The sequence below is a fragment of the Amphiura filiformis genome, chromosome 7 (genome assembly GCF_039555335.1).
Source record: "Amphiura filiformis chromosome 7, Afil_fr2py, whole genome shotgun sequence".
In the NCBI taxonomy this organism is placed as follows: Eukaryota; Metazoa; Echinodermata; class Ophiuroidea; order Amphilepidida; family Amphiuridae; genus Amphiura; species Amphiura filiformis.
The window spans coordinates 59018822-59036045 of record NC_092634.1 but is presented as its reverse complement, the minus strand read 5'-3'; the positions used below and the strand labels follow the sequence as shown (position 1 = coordinate 59036045).

The 17224-nt window shown below is 36.5% G+C and overlaps 2 non-coding genes across 2 annotated transcripts; one reads left to right on the top strand and one right to left on the bottom strand.

Moving 5' to 3' along the window:
• Nucleotides 1-12436: 12436 nt before the first annotated feature.
• Trnat-cgu (transfer RNA threonine (anticodon CGU)) lies at nucleotides 12437-12510 on the bottom strand. Its single transcript has one exon. It is a non-coding gene; the product is annotated as a tRNA-Thr (tRNA).
• A 2002-nt stretch (nucleotides 12511-14512) lies between these two features.
• Trnat-cgu (transfer RNA threonine (anticodon CGU)) lies at nucleotides 14513-14586 on the top strand. Its single transcript has one exon. It is a non-coding gene; the product is annotated as a tRNA-Thr (tRNA).
• Nucleotides 14587-17224: the final 2638 nt, after the last annotated feature.

The window sequence follows — 17224 nt, the reverse complement described above, 5'->3', positions numbered from 1 at the left end:
GAATAAGAGTAAAATGCGCGGTAAGAACGTTGGTGTAGAATGACTTACTGGGATAATAGCGGTGACGATTGATAGTGTTGTATTAATACTATATCAGCAGACGACGTAAGTAAAAAGCCATTAAAATATAAGAAATAAGAAATTGTAATTGAAATGGCTCGTCAGTAATCTTTTACTTAGCTTGGAATGTTGCTTGGTAGTGTTTTGTGATGTGTAGTCCAATCAACTCAACCTCGTTCCCACAGGGGTTTTGTTATTATTTTGCAGACGGTCTTTGAAATGCAGACGACACATTTGTTTCCTCAAAATTAGTAAATACAAATACAAATAAACCTTTCGTGACTTGAAATCAATATTTTAAGAGTAGTTCTTAAATTTTTCTCTGTATTTTGAAATAAACAATAGAGAAGAACCAACGATTTCCCCGTGTGTGAATTGGGAATTAGGTAATTGTTTAAAAGCAACAAAACAATAATAATGATTATGTGTTTCAATTCTTTGCCAACGGAAATGGGTCTTGATATAACTACACTTCAATATTTTGCAGACGATCGTCTTTATCCCCATTAAATCAATTTCCCGCCAACAAATATTGTTATTAAACTCAATATGACGAAATCAGGCAGCTAGATAGATTATAAAATAAATTACAAGGCATGATTTAATATGTTTGAGGAGGATTTAGTATTTCAAATATTCAAAAATGAATTGTGAATAATATTCACACGATGTGCATCACCAGCTTTTACCCTTATCTTTCGACGTACATGTTTTGTTTCATGCATTAATCCCTGAGCACTACCTGCCGATATAACATTTCCTCTGATTGGTCAATTACATGATATCTTCATTTTAATCACCAATCAGAAAGGAGCTTGGCAAATAATTCAATTTTTTGCGTGGTGAAATTTATCCAACAATATTGCAGATCGGTCCAATTGATAATGAAAACATCTTTTTGACCAATAGGCAGGTAGTTCTCATGGGGTTGATGTATCTGTTGCTGATACAAATTTAATGGAAGCCAGAAAATTGTCAAATTGTTCAAATTACCTGATAAGGATTAATCGTCTGAAATCCATGTGTTAAAAAACAACGGATAAGCAATTTTACACGTTTTTATCGTTTGTCACTTTTAGTTTAGTTCTAGTGGGGAAAGACAAGTCTTCCTCTACAGTAGTTTAATTGTCAGAACCGCTCATTTAATTTTCCTCCAGTGAGAATGGAACTGTTGTAATTTAGGGGGAGGGGACACGATTCCAATAATGTTGATTGACAAGACACTTTAAGATAAAAGGAGAATAAAACTCGGAAGAGGCACTCACATATAAATGTGGTACGGGTATGTGCGGCGGTCAAGTGTATCTTTTTCAAGACACACATTTGGATCATGCTCCAGTTCTTTGAGCCTCAAACTTTTTTTTTTTTTTTTGTTGAATTTGTCAGCTCACATAGCCTATAATTTGGCCAATTTTAGTTTACTAGGCCCCAAAAAAACTTGAAATCTCAGTCCCTATTTTGCTTGGAAATCAGTTCATAGTCCCTAAAGTTCGGCGCATCGCGCCGCACACCCCTACCAAAATTTAAATTAGCCTCGGACTAAGAGAGTTAGAGAAGACTCGGAAAGAGAAGGAGAATGAGATGAGAGTAGGAGAGGGAGAAAAAGAGAGGAGAGAGAGAGAGATACGGAGGAAGTAGAAGATATAAAAATGAAATAAAAAGGAAGGAGTTAAAACCCTAATCTAATTAATTTGCGAAACTTTACGCGGTTATTTAAATAATATTAACCAAGAGAGTGAAAGAAGTAGAACTGTTAATTGCACTACTCTAGAAGGAGACTTGTCTTTCCCCACTAAGGGTGTTAACTAAACTAGAGCTAGTACTAGAACTAAACTAAAACAGTGACAATTTGACAAACCACAACAAAGAAAAGCGATAATTATATTGTAGAAGCAGAAAATATACCGAAGCCACATATGGATTTTTCATATTAACAGAACAAACCGGGTGACTTGACGTGATTTGAATTGATTTAAGAATTATTTATGCAACCGGAAGGCCGTGTTAACACTGTGAATCAATAATTCCATAATTCATATAGAAAGATACACACCAATAAACAAATAAATTGAACTATTAATCAAATAACGAGTGCTGCATTATTTCACATCTTATTGGTAAACTAAACCTAAGATCATAAATCTATACATTGTGGTAATTTCAAGAGAACCAAATGTTGTATTTAGAAGGGGCTTCATAAACATCTAAACCGATGTGAACCAAACATTGTGATACAGCATGTATTAACAAAGTCAAAAGTACAGTCGTTCTATTACATGCATAATATGAAGAAAATGTAACTCTCAAAACCTTACCAGCAACTTTATATTCCTGCAATACCTTATGCATCGTAAACATGATAGTTGGAATGGATTCCACCGCCCTCATATGATTCAAATATTCACTTATAATAATATGAGCCATTGCATCCTGTCCCATAGAGTTCCTTCCCTTTGGTATTAGTTTGACTGCGTTGCTGATTATTTAACCGAACCTGAGGCAGTTAAAATGTTATTACAAAAACCCGATGGCGCAAAACTGTGCCTTTTTGCATTAATGCGTTTCACATTGCTCGTAGCTTTACTCTTTAAAAATTACCAGAGTATCAGCTTGTTTTGTAAATTGGAAAAATCTATTAGCATGATTAGAAGACACGCTGAGCCGCACTCATTTGAATGCTTTTTCATGTGTATTGTAATTATGATCATAGCAATTAAATAATAAGAAATTGTTGGTAATTTTGTATCATTGTTTTTATTTTAAATTGCACACGACTTCCTCGCAGAAGAGGCTAACTAATTCCTCCCTATCTCTGAACTGTGTGTCTCAGTCTACACAATCATATAAACGCCTTTCGATCATGTCGATTGGAAGCATTTGTCTGAACTTCAGCTGAATTTATTCTCCGGTCGCCATGCAGTGTTTGATCAATAAACTGAATCGTTATTTGTAAATAACTATAACACAATGCCGCTGATTGGCTAGAAATGAAGGTTTCATCACTATCACCAGAAGCAATATGAGCTACACCGATGCTATCCGGGTTTTAATTTATAATAAGTTTATACCCCTTGGAGCCTTTGTCCAATGGGCCCTCTGTATTTATTCGTCTTATTACACCACCCATTTAACCCATTTTGATAAGTTTGTAGGCAATAATTCCTTTAGTATTATAAGCTTACTCACAGCGCTTTGGGCACATTTGTACTTAGTGTGTAGACACTTAGAGCGCTTACATTAATGTCACAACATTCTTGGCTCAAAGTAGCCCACGTTCCAATTGTCCTGAAAGAGGAAACGGCAGTAACAAATATATACATTTTTTTACATTTTAAATCTGTTAGGTCCTACATGTGTCTAAAGTGCTAAATGCTAGCGCGATTAGCCGCACTATTAACTGATTTCAAGTTAAAATACCGACATGATTACCAAAACACATTTATTAAAGACCACTTAACATGAGCATTGCATGATAATAAAATTCTTATGCAATACTCATGTTCTTGCGTGATAATACCATCCAAGACCAGAAAATCCACGAGTTCTGCACATATATCATGTACATGCGCCCTATCCTTTACTAAGGAAGGTATACGTTTCTGGTTGGTTTAATTTCAAATGGATACAGTCACACTTATAAAGCTAATATCCAAATCCAAGAGGTTAGCTAACCCTAATAGTAGATCTTATTTATTTTGATGCTGCAATTGTGTTAGAAATGTGATTTCTTGATGTGTGCAGTTTTCCATGTGAGATCTCCACATACAGCTGCACAGTCACAAGGTCAAATGTCTTACTTCCTTATTTGGCGTTGTTCTGAGACTGCTTATAAGGCACCTTTAGTTGGGTTCAAAGCGTTAATGAAATAAAAAGACAAATCAAAAATAAAAGAAAAAAAATCACTTACTATTGTTATCCACCTAGAGTACCTATAGATGTGAAAGGTTTTTTCTTCTTCTTTTTTTCCGAAGAAACATTTCGTTAGAATCCATTTCTAAATCAACTATTTGACAACTGCTTTGTTCTTTCCATCAGGTCCAGGAATAAAAGCTATTATAGGCGGGATTTAAGACAAAATAGTTTTGGAAGAAATTCATTCTTGTGTCCTCTTTTATATAATTATGAAGCCTCGAGGATATCTTGTAATGGGTTGTTCCAAAAATAATCAACCACCCCCTATAGAGGGCACTGGAATTCCAAACTCTTTTTGTATGTACTTTGGTCTGGAATTCCAAATAACTCCTTCACAGTCATATACTCCAAACCTATAGAGGGCATCGGAATTCTGAGACTGCTTATAAGGCACCTTTAGTTGGGTTCAAAGCGTTAATGAAATAAAAGACAAATCAAAAATAAAAGAAAAAAAATCACTTACTATTGTTATCCACCTAGAGTACCTATAGATGTGAAAGGTTTTTTCTTCTTCTTTTTTTCCAAAGAAACATTTCGTTAGAATCCATTTCTAAATCAACTATTTGACAACTGCTTTGTTCTTTCCATCAGGTCCAGGAATAAAAGCTATTATAGGCGGGATTTAAGACAAAATAGTTTTGGAAGAAATTCATTCTTGTGTCCTCTTTTATATAATTATGAAGCCTCGAGGATATCTTGTAATGGGTTGTTCCAAAAAATAATCAACCACCCCCTATAGAGGGCACTGGAATTCCAAACTCTTTTTGTATGTACTTTGGTCTGGAATTCCAAATAACTCCTTCACAGTCATATACTCCAAACCTATAGAGGGCATCGGAATTCCAGACGTATTACCCCCAACGCGTCAGAATTCCAGACCTTTTCCTCCAACGCATTAATTCCAGAGTTTTTACTCTTAATTTCTGTAATTCGAGACTCTTTTTCAACAAAAAAAGTTTGCCCTCTATAGGGGTTCTGGTGGAATGTGCCTGGAATTCCATACTTTTTTGCAGAGGTTGAGTCTGGAATTCCAAATATTTTTGCAAAACAAAGTTTGCCCTCTATTTTTTATTTGGAATAGCCCAATATTATAAGCTACATGCTCAACGTTTGTATATAGAAACACATACCATGTCATTGCTATAATTGAAATTGCTGTCATTAAATACCTCAATTCAGAATGTGGGTTAAGACCTATTTCTCCGACAGTATAGTAATAGATACCAATAAAGAAAAGTTTAAACCAAAGGGAGAACTCGTTTTACTTAATAGATTTACCGGAATGTGTAATACAAAAAGGGTCAGGTTGCTTTATAAATAGGTTATAGACAATTGACATCATTTTGATTGCATCTTGTTGTTTCTACAACAATCCCTTAATGAATTGAAATCAACTTACATTGATGTGACGCTCCTCCTCGATGTTGTTTTCACTTCCAAGTTATTGGTGTACTATTCTGTTGTAAAAACAATACTAGGTTACAAGCAAGTTAATTCCTAGCCTTATTAATTCACCGCTTTTTCTCTGTTTTAAAAAGACTTGATCTATTTTGTCTCTCAAATGTGGTAATATCAAACTGAGTGTGCCGCAGAAGTTTTGAATACCTTTGTGCTTATCCAGGCAAGTAGGAAAACAATCAGTCCATTTCATGTAGCTAAGTTGAATTTATACTCGATTGCTTTGGCAGAAAAGCAAATTGCACGCATGCTTAGTGTTAGTGCACATTGAGCGTGCGTGTGATTCGTTTTTCAATGTTTTCTGCAAAGGCAAATTTTGCTTTCTTTTACTCGATTCGTCATACAATCTGCTGCTTTAAGGATTGCACAGTATTTTTGTGGGACCTGAGAGCAAATCAGACACGCCCTATTTCATTTTGTATACGAGTACTATGACTTCTGATATCAAATAATTTTGATTTTTTTTTAATTCGCGATATATACACATTTTATGGCAAATTATTGAAAATTGAATTTTTTTATATTTTTGATATAAAACATTCCTCGAAGAAAACATTATAAATCTAATGATGTACTTAAATTAGATGTAGCTGGGATGAAAAGGCGTCCATCATTTGAAAATACATCGACAGATAAAGCCTCTTTATAGACTTCTAGCTCGCACAAACACACCTTTGGGATACGTGAGAACAAGAGTACCACTTTCTCAAGTGGTGACGGAACCCCTTTGTTCGAAACAATGGCACCACTTTTATGAATAGCCTGTCGGCAAATCAAATCGGTATCAAATTAACAATGTGTTAAGTAATCTCTCCTTTCTATCTAAGCTCCTTGCGTTTTATGATAATCTTTATGGATCAGAATCTGTGTATAAAACATTAGTAACAGATCCGAATTAGCAAGTGTCGTGTAGACAACCCACTTGGCTCTCATCCTCTGATATACTTGATGCTGTATTACAGTCTAAAGGCCCATGACATGAAGTTTAGTTCCATGTGTAGGTGTGTTGTCTCTCTGCACGTAAATTCCCACGTGCTGTGTTGTGTCAGTCGCTCCTAAGTACCAAGACATTTTAAAAATGGATTCGCCAAGATTACGACGAGTTAGAAGCGGCCAACTCTCTCTTTCTCTCCCTCAGTCTCTCACGCTCGTTCACTCATCATATCTTTATTTCCTGTTAAAACAGGAAAGGCCTTCATTGTATGTTTGCTACGTTTTGTGTTAGTATGCGGGGGTGAGGACGGATGTTTTCCTATTTGATCAAAGCTGAAAATAGAAAACAAGAATGGTCAAGTGGTAATGACATCAGAATGACCGCTCTCTCTCAGTCGCATTTATCTGTTACAGACATCTCTCTCCAATAGGCCAGGAAGGTATTCCGTACTAAAAGAAAGGTCAATCTACCTATGGATCCATGTCATATGATATCCTGTATATTATTACCCCTACCGTTTGATAGACGGAAGTAATGGTACATTTGAATTGTAATCAAAAAAAATATTTTTAAAAAGACAAGTACGGCAAACCTCGTGTTCATGTACTTAAAAAAATCCTGGTATTATATTGTTGTGCCATAACTGTTTTATTCCTTTGCCATTGTTATACATATGTGCGCCCGCGCGCGATCACGCACCCCTACTTGCCGGCATCAATCAATCTATGAAATTTATATAGCGCCTAAAACCAAGAAAACTTAAGTGGCCCATACACGTTCAATTTTATTGGGCAATATCAAATACATGTACTATAGATACAAAATCTACTAGTGTGACTATCATTGATCATGTGTACAGTGCACACTGTTAGATTTTGTATATATCGTTATGAACACGGCAGAGTACCGAATACGCAAAATTGCTGTTCCGAGTAAACGGCGTTTGAAAATTTTGGTACCATTCCATTGGTCCTTCTAAAAATTTAGAACATTCGTGAGCACTCATTTGAAATGTATATTATAGAAGTGAATGTACACGAATTATTGGCAATACTTGCATGTTCTGAAATAATCGATATATCCCTCAAAACGCGTTTTAACAGCTATTCTGCTTTATGCTGTATCCAAAATGTCTCTACCACTGCGCAGAGAGAGGTCGAATACGCATTCAACTACGTGTAAACCATAGCACGCATTCTTGATTTCGGGCTTTTGTGTAGAAGTCCTAAGGCTATGTAGACTTAACTTGCTATATAAGGTATAAATAGTCATTCCTGTAATATTGAGCAAAAACTCGAGGATTTTAAAGCAAAAATAACAATATTAGCCTATATTTTGCGTATGATTTTCCGGGATTTTCCAATTTCACGGGCGCGCACTGACATTATTAAACCACAGCAATATCATGTGGGGAATGTGTGTACTTATTTTGGTATCACTGGATACAAGATACCTTCAGCTATACGTTGGTATCAAATATATTACTATATGACATGTGATATAGAAAATTCGGGGTTTCCCGCTATACAATACTATAGATCAACATGATTTGTACAGCTAAGTATACGATTCGTCTCTCTGCCGAATTCATTTATCGCACTTAGGCGCGATTCGTCCAAATTAAAATGTCGGTGAGTAAGATTTACCATTAATTTTTGGTGGAAATAAAAGATAACCTGAAACATAATCATAAGCATACAAAAACTCAATTTGCTCAAAATTCTCGATTCGTCACTCTGTCGAATTCATAACGATATGGTACTTGGTATTGCCCAATAAAATTGAACGTATATGGACCGCATTATACTAAGACACTGATGATATTAAGATCTTTGCCGATAGGTGCATATTCAAAATCTAGACCATAAGATGTTACTCCTAGCTTGCTAACACATGTTAACTTTGATACGCGATTGCAAGACGCGATAACAGGTAATAATACTAATATTATTTAGTTATATCTATGCCGTATATCATAAGTAGGGCTGAGGTCATCACGCGCTATACATAAAACATTTCAATGGTACTTATGGGTAGGTTTTGTAAGTAAAACTAAGTTGCTGATATTTGAAGCACTGTAGTTAACATGTTAATGAATACGATTATTATGTTGTTTGTTTCATTTATAAGACGTCAGCATATTTTGAATAGTGGCATATGGTAATTGAACGATCCGATTCAGAGATAATTCAATTCTCATGTTCAAATGCTTCAATTAATGTTAGAGCCACTTTACATGTGAGAATATGTCATTAATATATCACACTAATTTTGAGCGATGCAAGTAAGTTAATAAAGGTAATTCGACTGTATAGTTCTAAAAATAAAATTGATACTTCAGGCCTTGCCGTTTAGATTTTAAAGGCGAGTGGTTAATCACTCGCTAGCACGAAGCTAGGCGAGTGGTCGAATTTTCACAAATACCACTTGGGTATAATAATAAAATAGAGCTTCGGTCTTAATACGGTATTTATGTTGAAATGCGCGCGGAGCGCGCTCAAATTTGTGACTCTTTCCGCTTAGAGAGGGTACAGACTCGATTTAATGCTGAAATGGCTGATTCGATTCAGAGATTTGCAGCGAGTGATATTTAGTGTCTATGGCGAGTGGAAAATCGCTCACTAGAAATCGAGTTTGGGCGAGCGGTGGCGAGCGAGAGCGATCGCTCGCCTCAAACGGCAAGGCCTGATACTTGATCTTAGATTGAAATAAAAAGGTGTTCTTTTATTATTAGACACTTGTGACAGATCTGCACATCTAAGATAACCTACTAATAGGTATAAGCACTTTGCCTTTTCCTCCTCTCTGTTGTCCTCCTCGTTCTCTCTTCTTTCTCTGTTAGTAGTGCAGCGTGGCCCAGTTGTTACGGTCTATGACTATGGTGTAAGATGTCCCCTGTTCAATTCCCAGTGGAGGCAAATAACAAAAAATAATATCCGCTCTCTCCATTACCTCATTTGAATTGTGGGGCTGATGCAGTAAATTACAAAGATCTCTTAGCCAGTTCTGATCAGTGTAACGCCTGGCTACCTGTACTATAAAGTACTATTGGTAAGGTACTATCGTGTGAAACGTCTGCATTTATTTTGGTTATATTTAAACATCGCTGGACAACATTTACAACTTTCATACTGCTTTATATTGCTTGTACACCCTACCATTGGCGTAAGGCTGCGATCACATAGAAGTATACGGTATACGGTATTCTAGTTGTCCACGTCCAACTTAGTTTTGTCAGCACAGACATTGACTGTTATCATACTGACATTTTTTAACGGAATACTACTCTTCTCTATAGACACCCATATGATAAAGGAAGCGAAGGTGGGGTGTTCCTCACTACGGTATTCGCTAATCGCTGTACGAAATACGCTCATTCGATCAGGCTTAGTTCACATAGTATACTCCTATGTGAACTCAGCCTGATCGAATGAACGTATTTCGTATTTAGCGAATAGCGAATACTGTATACCGTATACTTCTATGTGATCGCAGCCTAATGGGAGAGCAGTGTCTGCATTGAATGTTTCACCAAGGATAAATAAAAAATGACGCAACCACTCACATTTTCTTAGCTCTTCCAATTGAGATTACTTACGGTTCCTCATTTGGTTTTTTCCTTTATTTAATGCTGTGTGATGAGAACTTTGATTAATTTGTTTTTTGTCTACGTCCTTTGATTGTTTAGAATTCAGCTCATAAGTATTAACTTAAGAATATTGAATTGTATAATGTTCGGTTTTGTGTGGCATGCTAAATTAACTCTGAGATGACGAGACAAAATCGCGGAACAAATCGCAGGCAAGCGTATTACAAGTTGACGAAGACCATAGACAATCATACCGGTTTGCCGCGGGTTTTGTCTTTGTAATATGGTGTCAAACCCGTAGTAGATTGACAGCAGCCTCCGGGAATACGATTATCGGCAAGGATACGAGGTTATTCTATCAAAGATTTTAATCTTCATTTCGTTATCTCAATAACCTTGGTGTATACCTATTGTCTCTTTTATTGATAATCTGTTGCAACATTTGTAATTAATATGGATTGGGCAGCGAAAGATTTCCTTGTTTATGAAAACCTTCTGTTTTATTCTTTGTGCTGATTTTTTGACTATATCGCCCTGCACTACAACGTTCACGTGGTACCTATGTATTGAACTATATATATCATTCTGTTCACTCGCACCTGTAAGATAAGTATCTTTGAAAAGAGCGGTATTGTATTCAATCTATGATTGCAGACATACATGTACACAGGTAATAAGTGCAACCTGCTTGTAGTGCAGGGCGATATAGTCAAAATTGTATTCATCTTTTGTTATGGTAGTTAATCCGATTTATTGCGTCACTTCGACATCGAATAGGAGCAAGTTGAATCACCTGACGAAGACTCAAAACCCATTGCCTCATGAAATAAGCATATATCAACTTGTTTAGATTCCCTTGCAAATTATTAAAAATCTAACATAAGGCATCAATGGCCACACGACTTTCATGTCGTTCATTTATTACAGTATTCTATTTTAGAAAAGTTGGCCTTGTTTTGTTTATAACGTTTATAAGAAACTAATTTCGTTCTAAATTTAACGTTCTAATGTTTGTTTGTAATTCAGTTAATCTGTCTATTTCTGAGTTTGAGTTCTTGGAATTGTTGTGAAATGTAGAGGAAATGTAAGCGGATTATTAGCCGAGGAATATTAAATACTGCGACTGTTTTTATGTTTATTTGTCATCCAAAAATCCGTCTATTTAGTTTGAGTTCTTAGAACTGTAGTGAAATACAAGAGGAAATGTAAAAGGATTATATGAATAGCAGGCTAATAGCCGAGGAATATCGAGTCCCTTTGAATACGGCGACTGTATAATGAAACTGTGCGTAATCCCAGCTGTTTTTGTTTCTGTTGCATAAGATTACAACTGCGTGAATCAGCTGGGAACAAACACTTTTATATTTGTTTGTGGCAAAATACAATTCTGTCTTTCTCAAATCAACAAGAAGAAGGCTGTTGGCTACGCAACATTATCAAACTTTCATTTGATTGCATGTGTTTATGTATCAGATCATTACAAATCATATTTCACTTTTGATTAAAAGACTCACATATTGTTAACTCAATCAAACAGTGTGTTTTGTTGTGCATTCTGAAGTGAATTTGGGAAAAAGGTGTTTTTGGCATTGATTCATTAACGACTCGTAACAATAGTTATGTATTCAGGCAACGCATACAACACAACAATTCCTAGCTTAACTGACTGTAAGGGGCAGTAAATATGGAAGATTCTTTTTTTAATTGCATTAAAACTGAGGGATATAAAACAAATTTGAAGCACAAGCTAAGCGAGTAGACAGTTCTTCACTAACGTCTTGAAGCAACAGGGTCATTTTATTTTATCATGTTCTGAAGCGTAATCATTCCACTACACCAAATCAAGCATCATGTATATTACTCAGGCTCGTCAGTCAGTCAACGAATGAATCCAATATACAACGCTCCATCAAATGACAGATCGTAATGCTTCGAGTCAAGCTGGTATTATCTTCTTCTTCTTTAAAGGGGCATGGCTCAATCAATATCTGTGGTTCGATTTTATCACGATTTTTTCCCGGGATTTTTTGAACTGTGTTTGAATGACCGGGACTTTGACTCATATTCATGACCTGTGATTTTCCATAATACTTTCTCTATGTATCATATCAATGAGTCAACCAACTTTTTTGTCTTACAAATCGAAACAAAATGCGACCTGCTACTTGTATATACCACGAATGAGCGTAAAGTCTGTATGTTTTCTTGAACATGTTGAAAGGGGTCACAATGGACCATTCACGAAGGACATGTTACTGGCTTGTACAGGTGCAAGGGAAACTAAGTACATCAACTCAGCAGCCAGATTGCATCGAATCTACCAACTTGCGACTTAACGCTCATTGCGTGGTAGGAGATCAGAAATATGTGCAGCTGTAGTTATTCTGAAAAACAGCGGCTTTTTTCGACGGGAATAAGCAAACTATGATGCAATTTTATCAGTTTCGCCGTCGAGCAATGATTAAATGAGGAAAGAGGAAAAGTGATCCCGCCCGGGAATTGAACCCAGGACCTCTGGTTTACGAGACCAGCGCCTTAACCACTTGGCCACGGGAGCTTCATGATTAGGCAGACTGGGAATTCAACCTATAAGCGGTCACTTAGCCCTACTTCCTCCGTGCAAGTCATCCCGATGTGGCTCGGGCTTTGACAAGCGTAAATAATGCCGTCCTTACTGTAGAGGGACATAACATGAAAAACAGCGGCTTTTTTCGACGGGAATAAGCAAACTATGATGCAATTTTATCAGTTTCGCCGTCGAGCAATGATTAAATGAGGAAAGAGTAAGGGGGCTCTTTCCTCATTTAATCATTTTTTGACCTCTTTTCAATTAGTTAAGTGGTTAAGGCGCTGGTCTCGTAAACCAGAGGTCCTGGGTTCAATTCCCGGGCGGGATCACTTTTCCTCTTTCCTCATTTAATCATTGCTCGACGGCGAAACTGATAAAATTGCATCATAGTTTGCTTATTCCCGTCGAAAAAAAGCCGCTGTTTTTCATGTTATGTCCCTCTACAGTGAGGACGGCATTATTTACGCTTGTCAAAGCCCGAGCCACACCGGGATGACTTGCACGGAGGAAGTAGGGCTAAGTGACCGTTTATAGTAGGGATGACCAATGAACCATCAACTTGATTAGAACACTCCCATAGACATGCAGGGAGCTCAACTGTGCACTGCTTGCACAGACATTTCTAAATTGAGCTCATTCTTTTATTTTTCATAATTTTTCTGTAAAAATTGGAGATGTTAATGCCAATTATGTTTTGTAACTATCCTGCAAATTACAGCATCATAACTTATTTGGTTTTTCTGTAAGTGTGAGTCAAAATTGGTCAATCGCCACAGTGCGCTTAATTGCCAGTGGCCCAGTGCAGCACTGCTCAGAATGGCACAAAATATTCAGATGAAAAGATCAGGTGAACACCTTGACCTACTGAGCTGTAATTTGGCAGAGTTGTTGTTATTACCTCTATCATACCCTCTGTAAAAAGGAAAAAAACCGGACAAGTATATCTCGAGTTAAAAATTAAATCACCAGCTTCCCTTTGGAATTTCCAAACACCTTTCGAATCATGTTAAATAGACACCTTTCTGAACATAAATGTGAAGTTTCATGCTCATTTGTTGTATTATTCACCTGATCTCAACCCTAAACATTTTCTTAAATTTATACCATCTGCACTGACTTGCTGCTATACACGCACAGGAGCTGTACTTTTAAAATACGCGCCTAATCAATAATGAGTCTTTCACTCCATTGTTAAAGTACTGTGCTCTCTGTAGCATATGGAGTGACCAGGCCCTGGATGTGATGGTTTTGTAGCACATGACAGTATTCATTCAAGCCTATCAAGGTCTGTTATTAGCCACTTGCTGAATGGCTGGGCATTATCAGCTATCAAAGAGATACCTTATGCTGCTGCCAATCACAATAGAGGTTAAACATTTTGTTAAAACCCCAGAAGTGATATCAGGATAAAGCTGTGCATGTTGGTACTTGATTGTTTGGATTCCTATGTTGAAAATCCCTTGTAGTTAATTAGTATTTTTCTTATGTGTAGTGTTATATTGTTGTGGAAAAAAAGTTCACCTGGACTTTTGATTTTGTGCCACTTTGGCCATTATGGATGATTTTTGGCAAATGTTTTCTAAAAGCATGATTTCAGTGCCTCGGTTTGAAGAAATACTTAATGCTATTGACTAGTAAAGTGCCATTTCATAAGAAACCCTTTGATACTTTCACAATATGCTTGTTTCATGTTTGCATATATATTAAAATAAAGAAATATAAAAGGTAAATATATGCTTATACCAATTTTGCTCACATTGCTATATTTAGACTTTGTCAATTTATTTCGTTCCAATGACCGGTCAGAATGGGAAACTTTGAAAATTCATAATTCGAAAAGTTTTTGACCGATTTTGACCATTTAACCACCAAAATGCTTCTGTTGATGAGTTCTTTCCAGAAAACAATCTTTTGTAGCAAAAGGGGCAACATGAAATTATGATGGTCATCCCTATTTATAGGTTGAATTCCCAGTCTGCCTAATCATGAAGCTCCCGTGGCCAAGTGGTTAAGGCGCTGGTCTCGTAAACCAGAGGTCCTGGGTTCAATTCCCGGGCGGGATCACTTTTCCTCTTTCCTCATTTAATCATTGCTCGACGGCGAAACTGATAAAATTGCATCATAGTGTAGTTATTCTGTTCCACTGATATCTGCACTCATCGTCTCTAGGTACCAGAATCCTTCTCGCTTGGCCCTAATAAGGTGTTGAGAAGTATTCAGCTAGAACTAGAAGAACCGGAGAAGTTATGGCTAATAATCATTTCCTTGATTATTTTTCAGTAGCGCTCCATGAGCGATTAAAACATGACCAATCAGGTGGACTGTGTCTTTTTAGTTGGACACAACGGTTTATTTCATGCGTCTTATATAAATTGTTCAATGATTATTGATTTAAAACTTTCTCACTCATTTCAAAGAACACCTTTCACGGTATTACCCATTTGTATGCGATATTACTTGTATTCTTGTCCCGTTCAACCATCATATTAAGTAGTGCGTTTTGTGATTTGTTTCGTTGTAATTGAATTGAACCGAATAGATTTAACCTGCCTGATTGTCCATGTGGATTTAGATTCCGCTTTCAATGAACTTCAAAGGACAGACATTACTCTGTATAGAAGAATCCAGTATTAATGCTAATAATTGCTAATAATAAAGTCTTCATCTTAATAACAAAAAACAACGCTCAATATCCGATACAATTTGACAACTCTCATATCAGAATGACCATGGGATTTTTTTACAATTGAAATTTCTCCAATCAACATTAAAACTAATTAAATCTACGCTCCTATGTTTAATCCCCTGCGCCAACCGTAAGCTGCTACTACAATCCAAATAAAACCTACTATATACTTTTGCTCAAGAGAAATTATTGGCGTTTATCGAACAAAGATAGCATGTTTTGTTAAGGTGTCATTCACATATAATTTTTGTTCGCGCGATAACCTGTTTGGTTCTTCTAGACGTCTTGAAATGAATGAAATTTGACAGTTGTAATTCTCTGTGGCAAGCAGTACCTGTTATAACTATAATGATTCACCATACCTGTCGTATAACGAACCAATAAAACAGTATTTCAGATTTTATGTGTTTGTGTTTTTGTGATGGTTTTCATATAACTCTATTCATTTAACTCTAACAATAAATCTATCATTGTGTAATTTCTATCATCTTTTGATATATTTTATTAAGCACATACAGCGTGACAAGTGAAAGGGGGTTTCAGAAGGAATTTTTCATTGGGATTTAAGGCTGGTTTTACCAAGTATTACCAAACATTTTGATGTTTTACTTCACCTCTGTAACGATGGTATGAAAATAATTGTTCAAAAATGTGTCTTATTTTTAAATAATATATATGTTCCCCACCCAAGTCACAGTGGGCTGTAAAGCTCGCAATAACAAATGTTGACATGTAAGGATAATACCTTTAATTAAGGTTTGATCTTAAATGAACCGCTTAGTCTTGTATACGATTTCAAGAAATTTATTAATACGGTGACCGAAAACATTTAAAAAAAAAAAAAAACCGTTTTGGGGGGATTTTCTCCAAAACTAAGCATTTTTACCCAAGTTTGACCTCACAGATAAATGCATCAAGATATTTTCATTCTAAATATATATATTTTATATACTTTAGAATAACAAGTTATGAGGCCCAAAGGTCACATAATTCCAGGGTTAATACCACCCTTAAGGGGCTGTGCAATAATTATGTGTACCCCCGGGGTGGTGAATTCTCAAAATGGTCTGCCAAAAATCGCTTGCCCCCCCCCCTTTGGCCGTGCCAAAAAATCTTCCCCCCCCCTTTCGACGTGCCAAAAAACCATTGCCCCCCCTTTTGATGTGCCAAAACTTCTTTGCCCCCCCTTACACATGCAAGATTTTGGGGAACCCGAATTTAAAACCTTAAATTGTCTTATCATATAATGCGAGCGCAGCGAGCAGGAACTTTTGCCTATTTGAATGTGTTCCTAACGTTTTCCTACACCTTTTTAGGGCGTAATATAGAAATGGCTTGCCCCCCCTTGCGACATGCCAAAAATCGCTTGACCCCCCTTTCGACCTGCCAAAAATGCTTACCTTTTGGCCTGCCAAAAAATCTTTGTCCGCCCCCTATAATTCACCACCCCGGGGTACACATAATTATTGCACTACCCCTAATCACCAATCAGATTCCAGACCCATTCAGTGATCCCAGCGCAAGTGTAAAAGGATAAGTCATTTCAATTGTCATTTGGTATCTTTGAAATGACAAATTTGGCAGAAAACGAAGAAAACAGCAGTACTGACGAAGTTGAAGCCCCACTCAAATACATGTACCTAATTTAGATACTGTCAGTATCTAAATTACAGATTCCTGTAAAATGTCTTATTTTGTCTTAAATACACGGCTTTCGGCTGAACCAATCGCAGGCTATGTTAGCACCTCTATGACAATGACAAAGGTACCAAAATCTGAATTTTGATTATTTTTACGATCGGCCGGATGAGCAAATCACTGAATGGGCCTTTAAGTGTATCAGAAAGGTTTCTGCGGTAACGATTTTAAAATTAACTTCTCAAGCAAAACTCGCAGTTAACATTTTTACCAATGTAATTTGCATAAACAAATACATATTATGTCATTTCGAACTTAATTCGTTTTTGAATCATAGCCTGAGGTGCACGGTATAGGTAACAAAATGCAATAAGCCAC